This window comes from Chinchilla lanigera, unplaced genomic scaffold (assembly GCF_000276665.1).
Source record: "Chinchilla lanigera isolate Chin_1 unplaced genomic scaffold, ChiLan1.0 scaffold00022, whole genome shotgun sequence".
NCBI lineage: Eukaryota > Metazoa > Chordata > Mammalia > Rodentia > Chinchillidae > Chinchilla > Chinchilla lanigera.
Window position 1 is genome coordinate 1,616,822 of NW_004955423.1, and position 15,878 is coordinate 1,632,699.

Genomic DNA, 15,878 nt, shown 5'->3' on the forward strand with positions numbered 1-15,878 from the left:
TTTTGGAACCAGGGAGGACAAACAAAAGACTCCCCAGTCTTTTGTAAAAACATAAAAAGCAAACCTTGCTTCCTATACTAAGAAACTTAAAGTAGGATATTTATGAAGCTTCAGAAATTCTCCTTTATTGCAGATAAGAGTCCTAGCTCCTTGGAAACACCATAGAGATCTTGGTGTACTCTGCCTAAGACTAACAGACTATAGTTACAGCTGGCTCACCTCATCCGTTCCCCATGAAAAAAAGAGAACCGTCACTTACCAGTATTAGGGATCGGGGCTGAGGATTTAGCTCAGCGGCATAGCGCCTGCCTGGCAAGCGCAAGGTTGTGAGTTCAATTCCTGGTACCAGGGAAAACAAAACAAAACAAAACAAAAAAACAGTATTAGTGATATCAGGCCTCCTTGCCAGGGAAGTTCCTTAAATATGTACGTAGACAAAGGTCTGGAAGAAGACCCAAGAAATCACCCTTGGTGGTTACTCACAGGTAGAAAGACTAGGAAATATGGGGACAGGAAAGCTTCCTGTGCAATCTGAATATTTCCCAAATGTTTATTATTTCTCACAATTAAAATCTTTCCTGCTGAGAATTTATGCTCTGTGCCCATTGTGTGTATGTTGGAGTAAACCCAAAAATATAATCCAAGGAAAATCTTGACCTTGCTTTTCCCAGCCCACCCCCTGGAAAATTTTGGTAGCTATTTAAATATGCATTTGTTTAGGCACTTTTCTTTCATGAAGGGTATCAAGTCTGGGTTAATTGTGCTTAATTAGACCATAGAACTTCCTCATTTCAAGTACTTCTCAGAAAATATCATCTTGAATTACTTAGTATTGAATTATCAGCAAAAGTTTAGTTGTAAAAAGCATGTTCAGAGCTGGGCATGGTAGCGCATGCCTGTAATCTCAGCATTCAGGAGGATCGTTGGGAATTCGAGGACAGCCTGAATTACAAAGTGAGCTCATGGCCATCCTGAACTACATAGGGAGACCTTGTCTCAAAAAGACACACAAAAAAAGCTAATTCAGTAGAACAAGAACTGCCTGATGGGAATGGATCTATTCTCTAGTCATCGCAAATTTTGTCAGGTTTGGAGACAGATACTTGAAGGTATTTTTTGGACCACATGGTCTCAATGCCTTTCTCACCCATAGCCTTTTTTCTGATTTCCATTTAGCCTTTTGCTTTGAATCTACACAAAGGAATGTTTTAAGGAAGGTCATACATTCACTATTGTGCATAGTGTACGTTTATTGTTGAAAATAATGGGGGTTCAGGACATACTACTCTAAGATATGACAGAAAAGTATTTTAAACTGAAGAAATCTGAGAAACAGCCTATGTAGGACAGATTTTTCTGGCCTTCTCCTGAAACAGGTGATGAGACCATTACGTGAGCTTTGCACTCTCTCCATCCCAGGAAGGAACTCCTTATCTCCACAGACACCGAGATACCAAAAGGAATCCAGGCAAACAGGCCTCATTGCTCAGTTTATTACTCTTAGTTCGTACTTCTGCTTGTCTTAGCACATTTCTTCTACACTTCATCAAACTTAGCACAAAACCCCTCCGATTTAACGGCACCTTCAGATCCTCATTTCCTTATGAAGACTCATGTTATGTGAAACTTGTATTAAATAAATAGGTATGTTTTTCTCTTATTAACCCTTTTTTTTTTTACAGTGGTTCTAGCCAATAAAGCTAAAATAGGTAGAAGGAAAAGATTTTTTTCCTCCACTACAATAATATGTGTATAGCCATAACACTGGAAAGAGTAGTTTTTTGTGTGGGGGAGTCATCTTTTATTATATGGGCACCGTGAATCTTATAAGAGTTTTGTTTTTCCCTGTCTACTAGGAAACTTTGAGTTGATTGTGTTCTTCTTACTGTGTATATAGGAGTTCAGGGATGGATTTTGGGGGGCCAGTTTGGCTAGGTAGCATCCACAGAGTACTTATGATATGTGAGATGCATTTTTTTTCCTTTTCCTTTGCTGTGCTGAGGATTAAACCCAGGGCCTTGTGCATGCTAAGCAAGCGCCCTACCACTGAGCTAAATCCACAGCCTGTAAGACACTTTCAGATACTGTATATTATTTTCTTTAATCCATACAACAAACTTGGGATGTAAATGCAGTTTTGTTTTGTTTTCTGTTTTGTTGTTGTTGTTGTCTACTATTTTAGAGGCCAGAATAGTAAAGATCAGAGAAATTAGGTAACTTACCCAAGGTGATACAGCCAGGAAATTATAGAGCTGGGATTCAAATTTAGGTAGCCTTATATAAATCCATAGAAATAGCCCTCATGAGAGGGATCTCAAGAAGACTGAGTGTGGCCCCGAAATGCCTGTCAGATCCTGTCCTGACTGTAGGCATGGGAGTGGTGGTGATGAGAGACTAGATCCACCGATGCTCATTCATGACCCCAGGTAACAGAATCTCATCACCTAAGAATTCAGTTTCCCACTGGACAGGGAAAAACAAAACTCTTACAAGATTCACAGTGCCCATACATTAAAAGAGGAACAGATCCCCCTCAGAAAACTAACCTTAAAACCACAATATGCACCATTGCTGAACTTCTCCCATCTTGTATGGTGAAGCTCTGCATCATTTCCAATGTTGTTTTTTTATTATTATTACTTGTTATTGTCTTTGATTGTTTGATCAATCTTACATTCTTATGTCTGGTGGACTGAGCAACTTTGCTGAAGACAACAGTATGTAATGTAGCAACCATTGTTAATTCCTACCATTTTGTTTTGAGGTCATGTATCATTTTTGTTGTTTTTGTGTTGTTTTGATTTTGTCTTCATTGTTGTTTTGTTAGTTTTTTTAATTTTTAAGATTAAAAAAAGAAAACTAACTTTTCCAATGTTATGGTTATAGACAATATTATTGTGGTGGAGGAAGGAAATCTTTTCCTTCTACCTGTTTTAGCTGTATTGGCTAGAACCACTTTAAAAAAAAAAAAAAAGATGGGTTAACATGATTTCTGCTACTAACTCAGTCACGTAAGTCAGGGACAGAAAGCAACTTACCTACCAAATAATTGTAGATTCCTTGATGGCTAAAATTAAAAGGTTCCCAGCTTCAAAGAAGAAAATGAACCATACATTCTTCTACCTAGAGAGATAAGATCTGTTTCCCCAGATGGCCTTGATAGGAGATAGGTTCTTTGAGATCTGTACTTCATAAAGAGAAGGGAAATGTCACCCGATATGTATATCTGTAGAACTTTGTTAAAGTCTGCAAAGAGGGAAAATAGAACATTGTACCAGCTGTCAATACTTCTGTTTTAATATGAAAGCCACCTTTGGAACAAAATCAGACCCACAATAGGAACTGGGATGGAATAGAATGTCCTAGACATGACAAGTTCTAATTTGGTGTGGAATTAAGAAGTAAGTGCTAAAAAAGAAGAAGAAGAAAAGGAAGGAAAGACAGGGAGGGGAAGGAGGAGGGGAAGAGCTGGGAGGGGAAGAGGAGGAGGAGGAGGAAGAGGAGGAGGGGGAGGAGGAGGAGGAGAAGGAGAAGGAGAAAGAGAAGGAGAAGGAGAAGGAGAAGGAGAAGGAGAAGGAGAAAAAAGAAGAAAGCCTTTCAATTTCCTTCAGTCAATGAGCAGAATCTATTTTCAGTCCTCAGCTTGTCCCCGGACACTCTAAGTCTCTTGCCAAATTGAATCAGCACAGCATCTGTGGATACCGATTAAGATCTTACCTAGGAGGAGAGCATCTGAGTGCCCAAAAATGAAGTACACTGGGTAACTGTCTGCTTGTGGAGTGAGATTATTTGTTAACAGTAGGAAAAAGCCAGGCTGCCTGGTCCACCCAGCTCCACTTCTCTGGGGGAGAAAGCTAGGTGTCTGTTGCTACTTCTGCCAGGGTTAAACTGGATATCCTTCGACCTGAGAATCAATGCTCCTAGTAGACTTCTTCCTTGGATGTTTGACCTTTGCTGCCCAAACCCTGCCGAGTCTGTGCTCTTAGCTCTGACCACCCTTTTTCTCACTGGGTTCCTAATCATTCGCCTGGCTTTTGGCACGCCTGATCTCCTAGAGCACTCCTTTGAGATTTCGGGTTTCTTTGGTTGCCATCTGCATGCATAATTTCGAACACACTCTGAATTCTGCCTGTCTTTGGCTTCTGGATCAGTGATTTTTCTTGTCCTTGGTTCTAGTGTTCTTTCTCTTTCTCTTCCTTTTTTTCTTTTCTCTTTCTGTTTCTCCTTCTCCTCTCTCCCTCCCTCCCTCCCTTCTTTCCTCCCTACCTCCCTCCCTTCCTCCCTTCCTCCTTTCCATCCATCCCTTCCTTCCATCCTTCCTTCCTTCTTTCCTTCCTCCTCCTCTCTCCCTCCTCTCCTTTCTTCCTTTCCTGCTGGGAATTGAGCCCAGGCCTCATGCATACTAGGTAAGTGCTGTACTACTAAGTCACATCCCCAGCCCTCATCTGTACTTCTTCATTCCTGTTTTTCCATCCTGGCCCACTGCCTAACCAATACTTTATTTCCATTTTTTTTCTTTCATCTGTATTACTTGTCTTTGCAAAGCATCACCATTGTTCAAAATCCCAGGACTGATATATATATATATATATATTTAGAGCTTAACAGGGAGCAATTAGGAGGAAATGCTTTTTTGGAAAGAGAAAATACAGTTTAGCCTTCTTTAGAGGTGAATCTCAGGAAAGCAATATTAGAAAATACAAAAGAAAAAATGTAAATTCACATAGAAAGCTTTTTTTGTAGGTAATACAGGTAATAAAATTATAGTCATCAAAAAGAGTTTAAATTAAGAACCCTGGTAGGTCATTGATTCTTATTAGCATTTCAGTTTTCATATCATGAAAATGTATTGCCTTTGAACTAAATGTCTTGTGCTTACTATCAAGTTTTGAATATATAAATTTGGATTTTAAGTGCTCATTATTATTAATTGCAGTGCTGGGGATTGAATGCAGGGCTGTACCCAAGCTAGACAAGTATGCTACCAGGAAGTTATAACCAGTCCCATCCCTGAGCTTAGATTTTTTTTTTTTCCTGAATTTAGATTTTTTTGAAGTGGGTAAAATAATTTAACATTCACAAACACTAATAATAATTTGAGACCAGTGTTTAATTTATAATCTAATTGAATTGTATTATTTTCATAGGAATACACTGGCTTCTTCTGAAAAGCTCAATTTTAGGTAGTAGGAATTTATGACAGTTAATTTTAAGGTACACATATAGCAAGCAGTTTCATACTGACAACACGTTTTATAAATATGTAATTCATCCCTGTCCCTTCAAAAGTTACAAATCAGCCAGGCATGGTGGCACACACTTGCAGTCCCAGCAGTCGGGAGGCTGAAGAAGGAGGATCACTACAAGTTCGAGGCCACCCTGGGCTAACTAGTGAGTTCAAGGCCAATCTGAACTTTGACTCTGTCTCAAAAACCCAAACCAAAACAAAACAAAAAAAGTTACAAATTGTATCATACTAGAATTACACAGTTGGAATTTTCCTTGGTATCAGAAATTTAGATATATTCATTTCTATATTTTCCAGAATAGTATAACATTTGTTTTATTTTAAACTAACTAGAGCAAGGAAGCAGAAATATATAGTTAGGCATCCTGTGGTAGAATCCTGGTTGTGCACCTTGACAGCCTGCCCCTGGGCAAATTGTCCAACCTTTTCCTATCTGAGAAAGACTTTTAGTCAATATTAGCCCTCACAGTCCATGACACAAGGTCAAGTCATCTTTGGTACTGGTTTTACCTAGATGAGATTCTAGCCTCCAGCTCTCTCCACGAGTCCCTGTCCCTATAACTACAACTTTGTGTTGGTCTCTGCTCCAAAATTTCACTTCCAGTTGCCTGCATATCACAGTTGATCTCCAGATCCTGAGCCTGCCTTGCACACAGGTGGTGGTTACAGACCCTGACAAGTTTTAAACAGGCATCCAGTTACCATCTCCAACCTGCTGAATTCCAGGGTAGCATTTTTCTCTGAATACTTGCTTCTGTGTAAGCCTGACTTTGTCCCCTATTCCCCTTGTGCCACCCACTGGCAACTGCTTCATGAACCATAGCCTGATATCCTGAAATATTCTGACACACGTGCTGGTATGTCAGCACATTCACATTATTCCAGTGGGTGTGTTCAGGACTAGTTCTCGTCCACTCTCTGGTATTAGCAAGCTGTGCTCAGTGTACTCCCAAGATGTCAGATGTGTGATTTTGTAATGTATGATCCTATAGCATCAAGAAATTATTAGATTATTTTCACTGTGATCTGCTTAATAAGATGGGCATGGGTGATACAGTTCAATAAGATCTGTTTTTAATCATGGAGCTGTTGCTCAGTTGTAGAGCATGTGTGAGGCCTTTAGTTCAGTTCCTCTTGGGATACTCATACACACAGACATGCAAAATATTAATGTAACAATGGCCAACAGTTTTATAAGACTTGGTACCTAACGGATCAAGTTTTGTTTAATAGGAAAATTAATAACTTTTCACAGAGTTTGCTGCCAGAACATAGATGTCATGAAAACCATCACTAAATCAAAGTCAAAATGGGAAAGAAAAGATACCTCCACATCATTGTAGATTTGAAGAAGTCTGCCACTACAACCCGTCTGATCTACAGATGCGGTGGAATCAGCCAAAGCAACCACTGAAAAATTTGAGAAGGAAGTAGTTCTTTGTGAATGAGTTGATATCGCTATTAACATGTTCCTGCGGAAATTCGCCATCAGCAAATATGTGACTATCACCAATGCGCCAGGACACAGAGACTTTATTTTAAAAAATACATAATTACTAGCATATCTCAGACTGATTGTGCTCCCCTGATTGTTACTATCATTATTGATGAATGTGAAGCTAATCTTTCCAAGAATAGCAGACCCGTGAGTATGTACTTCTGATTTACACACTGGGAGTGAAACAACTAATTTTTGGTGTGACCACAATGGATTCCACTGAGCCACCTTCAGCTGGGAGAGATGCAAGGGAATTATTAAGGAAATCACCACTAACATTAAGAAAAATGGCTGTAATCCTGGCACAGTAACATTTGTGGCAATTTCTGGTTGGAACGGTGACAACAAGCTGGAGCCAAGTGCCAACGTGCTTTGGTTCAAGGATGCAATCATCCATAAAGATGGAAATGCCTTGGCAGACATAGTGCACACCTGTGAGCTCAGCACTCTGGAAGGTTGAGGCAGAGGGTCACAAGTTCCAGTCCACTTTGAGCAACTTAGTGACTTAGCAAGACCCTGTCGCAAAATAAAAATAAAAAATTTAAAGGCTAGAAGTTTAGCTTACTGTGAAGGCCCTGAGTTCATTCTCCAGGAGAGAGAGAGAGAAGAGAAAGGGAGAGGAAGAAGAGATGGGGAGAGGAGGAGGAGGGAGGGGGGAACGGGGGGGGGGAGAGAAATGGCCTTAAATTCAGGCTTCCCTGAGTACCCTTCTAATATGATTCATATCTAGATATCCCCCCTAGAGCCTCATGTGCTCATAAGTAGAGCTTTGAGGAATGACCAGATCATGAGTATGTAGTACTGGATCAGTCCACTGATTGGTTTAGCACAGTTCTGGGTGTGGATGATGGATTTACTGAAGACAGAAGACCTACCCTGGGTGTGGGTGGCTCCAACCAAGAAGCTTGTGGCCCGGATGGAATAGAAAGGGGAACAAGAAGGAAGCCTGTGAAAATAAATATTTCCTCCTTCAAACTGTGAGTGCTGAGTGTTTCATCCCAGCAACGGGAAAGTACCTGAGACACCTCCTCTGGATCACCTTGCTATTCATGACGTAAGACAAACATAAAAGCTGCGGATAAGGAAGTTCCTGAAGCTGGCAAGGTTACCAAGACTTCCCAGACAGATCAGAAGGTTAAATGAATATTATCCCTGTTGTCTCTGTCCTTATCTTTTTTTTTTTTTTTTCTTAGAGTCTTTCTATGTAGTTCAGGCTGGCCTTGAACTCACTATGTAACCTAGGGTGGACTTGAACTTGCAGTGATTCTCCTGCCTCAGCCTCCCAAGTACAGGTATTGCAGGTGGGCACCACCATGCCCAACTGCCAACCCAGTCTTAATCAGTGGTGAAGAATGGTCTTGGAACTATTTGTTTCAATTGGCTATTTAAGTTTAATACTAGAAGGCTGATTAATGATTACAATGTATCATAAAATTTCAAAAGGAAAGAACGTTTCATAACTTTTTAAAAATATGTGGCAGTTTTAAAGTATTAGTTTTTCATAATCAGTGCTTTATCTTTTTTTTTCTGGAAACAATCCTGCTATGTTGCCCAGATGGTCATAAATTTGTGCTGTTTCTCCTGCCTCAGCCATCCAAGTAGCTGGGACTGCAAGCATGTGCCACTATGCCTGGCTAGAACTTTTTAATGACCAAAAATCTGTCATGGACTCTTGAGATATTCATTAAAACAAAGTCTAATCAGAAAATAAATACTTGGGACTGGGGATTTAGCTCAGCAGCACACCACCTGCCTGGCAAGTGCAAGGTCATGAGTTCAATTCCTGGTACTGGGGTGGGGGGGAGAAAAAAAGAAAATAAATACTTAAAAAGGAACATTAATTTATGTGGAAAAGTTCATTCCCCTTCACAAGAAAATGAGCTTCTACCTAAAGCTTTTGGGAAGAATAGTTTTAGCTTTTTTTTTTTGTCTTTTTGAGACAGGCTCTTGCTATACAGTTCAGGCTGGCTTTGAACTCACTTTGTAGCCCAGGCTGGTCTCGAATTGGCAACGATCCTCCTGCCTCAGCCTCCTGAGTGCTGGGATTACACGCATGCACCACCATGCCCAGCCCTGCTTTTTTTTTTTTTTTAATTAGTACATGTTTGCAGCACATAATGATTACATTCACTGTATGGAGCTGATATCTGTACAAATTCTTTTTTTCTCTTCTTTCCCTCCCTTCCCTCCCACTCCCATGTCTCTTGGTTCCTGTGGGAAGATTTTATTTATTTTATTTTATTTTATTTTACTTTACTTTATTTTTGTTTTTTTGAGACAGGGCTTTACTATGCAATTCAGTCTGGGGTTGAACTCACTTTATAGCCCAGGCTGGCCCCAAACTCAGAGCGATCCTCCTGCCTCAGCCTCTTGAGGTCTGGGATTATAAGCACACACCATCACACTCAGGGAGAAGCTATTATTAAAATGCTGACTCATCATGAATTTCTTCAATAACCATAATAATTATATGTGGACTTACTATGGCATTTTAGACATCCATTTGTGTTCAGTGCTTACTCTGTGCTATGCATTCTGCTAGGTGCCTTATAATTTATAAATTCATTTAATCCGCACACAGATTAACTAAGCCATTACTGAAAATAAAACTGAGGCATAGAGATTTTAAGGTCACACAGCTAGCACATGGCAGAATGTAGAGTCTCTATCTTCAGTGGTTTCATCTAAAGCTCTAATCACTACATGCAAAAAGGAACAGAAAATACTCAAGAAAAGCCGAGGAACCTGCCCCACAAGACGTCTGGAACCCTTACTACATTTTCTGACTTGGTTGGCTCTCCCTGGATTTTCCTGGAAGCAATCAACAAGGAAACATCTGGGTCCTCTAAGATCTTGGCTGTCATCTGAGAGAACTGGATGTTTCCTGGCTTTGGATGGCTATTCCTTTGTGAAAGAGAATTAAAAAAGTGCTTAGAGTGGTCCTAAGGAAGAAAATACTACAAATCACCCAAACCAGTGTTCTAACAGTGCTACCAGGTCATCTCTCACTGCCTTCTGTGTCTATGCAATTTTTTTTCTGGAGAGAAACTGGCAGGTCTTGATATACAAAGTTAAAAGACTAGGGAGACCACACTGTGAGGTGCTGTTTTACTAGTGTGACACTGACATTCCTCACAAACACCCTGAAACTATTGCCAGACGCAGAAAGTATTCCGTCTCAGGATAGGTTCATATCCTTCTAAAGATGATAACGTTCCATAATAAGGTCATCCTTTCAGTAACTTCAACGTGGCAGGTTTCATGTGCTATTTGTTTCTGATGCACTTGCCTTAGTCATTGTGAATTCTCAATACAAGTCCTCTGGTGCAATATTTTGATTAGGGAAATTTGATTTCTATTGTTATGCTTCAAGTCAGACAATATTCAAGTACCAAATTATTATAGGCTGAAATTTCTTAGAAAACTATTCCAAGAAATCCCAGCATTTTCCAGAGAATGCCCCAATAAAAAGAATGGACAAACCAGGCATGGTGTCCTGTGCTTATAATGCCAGCTACTCAGAAGGCTAAGGCAGGAGGATTGATTGTTTAAGGCCAGCCTGGGAAATATACCAAGATCCCATTTTAAAAACCAAACAAACAAAAGAAAGAAAGATTAACATTCATGATTCTGTTTCACATTTTAAATGTTAGTTTCAAGTTTAAAACATCTTTGAGGCCAGGCATGGTGCTTGTCAGAGCTTCAGATTACTGCAAGGAGAAGCAATAATACAGGACACATATTTTATATTATTTGTAATAGTCACCCAAAGAATCATACACAAGAGAGTGCAGGAAATCTGTCCACACACTAAAGACCAAAGAATCCAGCTGAGTGCCTGGATCCCATGATAATGTCTTGCATGAGTCCAGCTGAAGACCTAGAGCCCATAACAATGCCTCCCATGAGTCCAGCTGGAGGCCTTGAGCCCAGGATAATGTCTCACGCAGGCCTGTTTCATGGATCTGGGCTGGGAAGGTCCAGAGGTCAGTGGTGGAAGCTAGAAATTCTATGCTAGCGGGATGAAGGATCTGCACTAGTAGGCTGAGGGATCTGCACTGGAGCCAGGACGTGACACTCAAAGTAAGAACCAGAGCACCCCTGAAAAGTACCACAGCCATCCTCAGCAACAGTGAGGTCCCGAGCTCCTCCGATGATGAGGATGGCCGAGTTCCCATCAGGAAAGCCAACCAACAAGCTTCTCCAGTACACTGAGCAGTGCAACATCTTCCCCTCTGGAGTCAGGAAGCGACGCTCAAAGTGAGGACCGGAGCTCCCCCAAAGTGAACGGAGGCCATTCTCAGCAACAACAAGGTCCCGAGCTCCTCGGACAATGAGAACAACAGTTCATCAGGAAAGCCAGCATGACGAGCCCCTTCAAGAGAGCCAACAGCCCCTTACAGCTTCTCCCAGCTCCCAACAGCCTCAACTTCTTCTCCAGTTTTGCCTCTTATGCTGCTGGCAACAGTCTTCAGGTGGGCCTCCCACACCCTGCACCATGCTTACCCAGTTTAGCTGAGTGTCACAAGTTGATCACCTGTTGTTAATCCACTACAGTGCTGCACGCCTGAAATCCCAGCACTCAGGAGGCTGGGGCAGGAGGGTCCCTTGAGTTCAAGGCCAGATTGCACTGCACAATGAGTTCAAAGTGAGTCTAAACTGGCAGGATTCCATCTCAAAATAAATAAATAAATAAAATCTTTAAAACCTATTTTATTTTTATACTGTTTATTCTCCTGGCAAACTCATTTATTCATTTATTCTTTCATTCTTTCAATACATGTTTCAGATTGTCCTTTATATGCCAGGTGCTATGCTAGGTACTAGGGACATGACAATGAATTAGAATTTGCCTTCACATTCTAATGACTTCTTAAAGCACCACATTCCATATTGAAACCAGATACATAAAGTATTTGCCCTATTTCATGATAAATATCTTGTATTCCACATTTGGAACAGCATTTTATAAAATTTTGGATGCAAAAGATTTGTAATATTTAGTAGTGCTGTCAGTGGAAAATTAGAGCCATTGTATTTTTTGTTCCAATGTACCTTTCCACAGAAGACTTTTAAAGAGCCCTGTCTCTCATTTCAGTCTAGATTCTCATGACTAAATCACAATAGATCTTACCTCTCCTTGGGTGCAAACTCAATGACTACCTCACCTTACAAATCCCCTGCACTAAACTATAGGCTTCACAACATACTGAAAGGATTCGTTTAATCTGGGTATGGTGGTACACACATGTAATGTGAGCACTTTGGGGGCTGAGGCAGGAGGACCACCATGAGTTCAAGGCCAGACTGGGATACAACGTGAATTCAAGGACAGCCTGAATTATATCTCAAACCCTATCTCAAAAAAAAGTATTCATTTGTTGATTCTGTTACCTGGGGAATTATTTCCGTTAAAGGGTTTTAATTTTGTGTGTTTGTTTATTGTGGTACTGGCATACAACTGAGAGCCTTGGTCTTGCTAGGTACGTGCTCTGCCACTGAGCAACACTCCTACTCCTTTGTGTCTCTTTTAATGGAATCATTGCTTCAGAACTTACTTTCCTCCTTTTAACTAGTCCCTTTCTTGTTTCCTAATCTGAAGATTCCAAGAAGCTTCTGTTGGAGTCCACTTTCCCAAATCACTTGCTAAAACTTCAACTTGGGGGTCACAAAGCCAAGCGTCTGCAGAGAACAGACAGCACAGAAAAATAAATGTTGGGAGCTGAAACAGCAACACCATGGATGAGAGGGACTGTGACAAACCGCAGAGCACAGGTGCCACACAGAGGATGTACCTACTGCTTGTTTGGTGTGTGAAGGAAAAGCTTGATCAGCCAAGCTTCTAGATTTGTTTCGTTTTGTTTTACTTTGGTTTTGGTTTCTTTCCGGTATCAGGTCTAGTTTTTATTTTTATTTATTTATTTATTTTTTGTTTTTTTCTCCGGTAAGGGGTCTAGCTTTTAAAAGAGCCAGAAATCTGATGTTTATGTAAAATGTCCCAATTTGTAATTGTTGTACTAGCCAGACAAAACATATCTGCCCAGGCTTGCTATTAGCAACAACCTGTGCGGTTACTAAATTCAAGAACTAAGAGCACCATGTGTTTCTGAAATATTCTTGAAGAATGCAAGTTGTGCTCTGTGAGTTAATCCTGCTGTCAAAGGAAAAGGGGAAGGAGAGGTTCTTATGGAGAATGTGATATAATATTGGTCTAATTAGTACATTTTCATTACTTAGATTTTCATTCTGCAGTTTTAAAAGTACAATAAAGTAATTCATCTTTTAAACTTGAGGCTTTTATAGGTAAATGGATGCAACTACAGACCATACTCAGAAGTGAAATAAATCAGACCCACATGTGTAAATACCATATTGTCTCACTAGTGTAAGAACCTGAAAGAGTAAATAAAATCTCAAAGGTATAATAGATACTGTGAAAGGGAGAGAAACTGCTCAAAAGGATAGAACAACTGGGATGAGGGAAAAGAGAAAAGAAAGAAAGAAGGGGAAAATATGTGTATATGTATACACAAGATGCACTACTAATTTCTGTTGTTTTAGGGAAAGGAATAGCTAATGTTTAATTGTTTGATCAATCTTACATGCCTATATTTGCTTAACTGAGTAACCAATTTGAAGATAACAATATGTAATACAGCAACCATTGTTAACTTCTTATCACCTTGTCTGAAATTCTGTATTGCTTTTATTGTTTTTGTGTTGTTTTATTCATGTCTGTTGATATGTTTTTGTTCTTTTATATTTAAAATAAAAAAGGTAATTCATCTTTATGTAAAGGGGAAGAAAATATATGTTCAACTGTTGTAAATATATATTCAATTTTGCTTTTATTTATATAAAGAAACACTGGCCCTAAATTAATAAACAGTTAAGAAAAATATTAAGAAAATATATGTTCAACTGTTGTAAATATATATTCAATTTTGCTTTTGTTTGTATAAGGAAACACTGGCCAAATTAATAAAAGTGATTACCTTTAGAGGGATGGGACAAACTCAAAAGACATGGATGAGGGAATAACACTTCTTTTTTTCTTGGTCTTTTTGAGACAGGGTGTCCCTATGCAGTTCAGGCTGGCCTTGAGCTCACTTTGTAGCCCAGGCTGGTCTCGAACTCGCAACGATCCTCTTGCCTCAGCCTCCCAAATGCTAGGATAACAGGCGTGCGCCACCACACCCGACTAATAGCATAAAATTTGATGAGGATAGTAGAATTATAAAAGCTCAAGAAAAAGGGAAAATATTACATTTCTGATAGCTAAAGAAATAATTTTGTTATTGCTTTTTAAATGAATGATGCACTTTAAATGGTATCAAATTGCCATAGTGTTCATATTCTGTTAGAAGATAACATAGTTAGATTCCATTAGAATATAACATAGTTAGATGTTTTGATTCCCAGTACAAAATAAAAAAGTTGAAAGATGTGCAACAGTTTATGCATGTGTGTGTGCATTTTATTTTTGTTTTAGTTCTGGTACTGGGAACCAAACTCAGGGACTTTGCATGGAGCTACATCCTCAGCCCTTTTTTAATTTTTTGAGACAGTGTTCACTAAGTTACTATATTGTCTAGGCTGGGCTTGAACTTGTGATCTTCCTGCTTTCTCCTCCTAGTGAATTGGGGTTATAGCCATGTGCCACCACACTTGGCTGACAGCTTTAATTTTAGATGCCAATATTCATAGCACAAAGCTGGAAATTAGTTCCTTTTACAACTGTTTGATTTTATGAAAAAAATTTAAATGTCTATATAAAATACTGGGAAATGGATGCATGTATTTTTCAAAATTCCTTTGGGATGTGCAAATAAAAAAGACCAAAGATTTTTAAAATTAGCACATGGGGCTGGAGATATAGTTCAGTGACACAGTACCTTCCTGGTAAGTGCAAGGTCCTGAGTTTAATTCCTGGTATAAATAAATAAATAAATAAATAAATAAGCACACATTTGTGATACATAATGAATGCATGGGTAATGAACAGAAGGAACAGAACCTCATCACATCTTCTTTCTTATTGCCTAATCACATCTTATTTCTTTTTTTTTTTTTTTTTAATTTTAAAGCACATCTTATTTCTTATTGTCTAATCACATCTTATTTCTTTTTACTTTACCTTCTTTTTCCTTCCTACTCTGCTGCTCCATCTCTACACCTCCTTCCCATTTGCTATAGGTCTGTCTCCTAATATCTATCTTTTAATTAATTATTTAAATTATTTATACTTTGGGTTTCTCATATAAAAGAAATCATGTGATATTTTACCTCGTGTGTTTAATTTATTTCATTTGACATTATGGTCTCAGAGTGCATCTATGTTGCTATAGATGATTTAATTTTATCATTTTTTATGGCAGAGTAGCACTCCATTTTGTGTAAATATCACATTTTCATTATCCATTGATCTGTTGATGGAAATATAGGCTGTTTCCAAGATTTAGCTACCGTAAGTTGTACTGCTAGAAAGATGAGTATTTATATATCACTGTAATATGGTGTCTTTAACTGTTTTGGAAAGATATATAGAAGGAGAATACCTGAGTGGGATGGAACTTTTGTTTTTAATTTTTTGAGGAATCTCGACACTAATTTCTATAGTGGTTGTACAAGTTTACACTCCCACCAACAATGTAGAAGGGTTCTTCCCCTCCCCATGCCAACAGTTGTTTGCCAACATCTGTGTTTTTGAGTTCTTGATGACAATCATTCTTTCTAGAGTAAGACGAAATCTTATCATTGTTTTACTTTGCATTTGTCAAATGGCCAGCCATGTTGAGTATTTCTTCATGTATTTATTATCCACTTGTATTTCTTCTGTGAAGTGATTATTCATTTCACTTGCCCATTTCTTCGTTATATCTTTTATCTTTGAGGGGTCTAACTTTTTTGAGTTATTTATATATTCTAAACATTATTCCTATCTGAGAAGTAGCTAGCAAAAAATTTTTCCCATTCTGTGAGTTGTCTCTTCACACTGTTGCTTGTTTCTTTTGCTGTATAAAAACTTCTTTATTCAGGGGGCTGGGGATTTAGCTCAGCAGCACAGCGCCTGCCTGGCAAGTGCAAGGTCGTGAGTTCAATTCCTGGTAGTGGAAAAAAACACAACAAAAA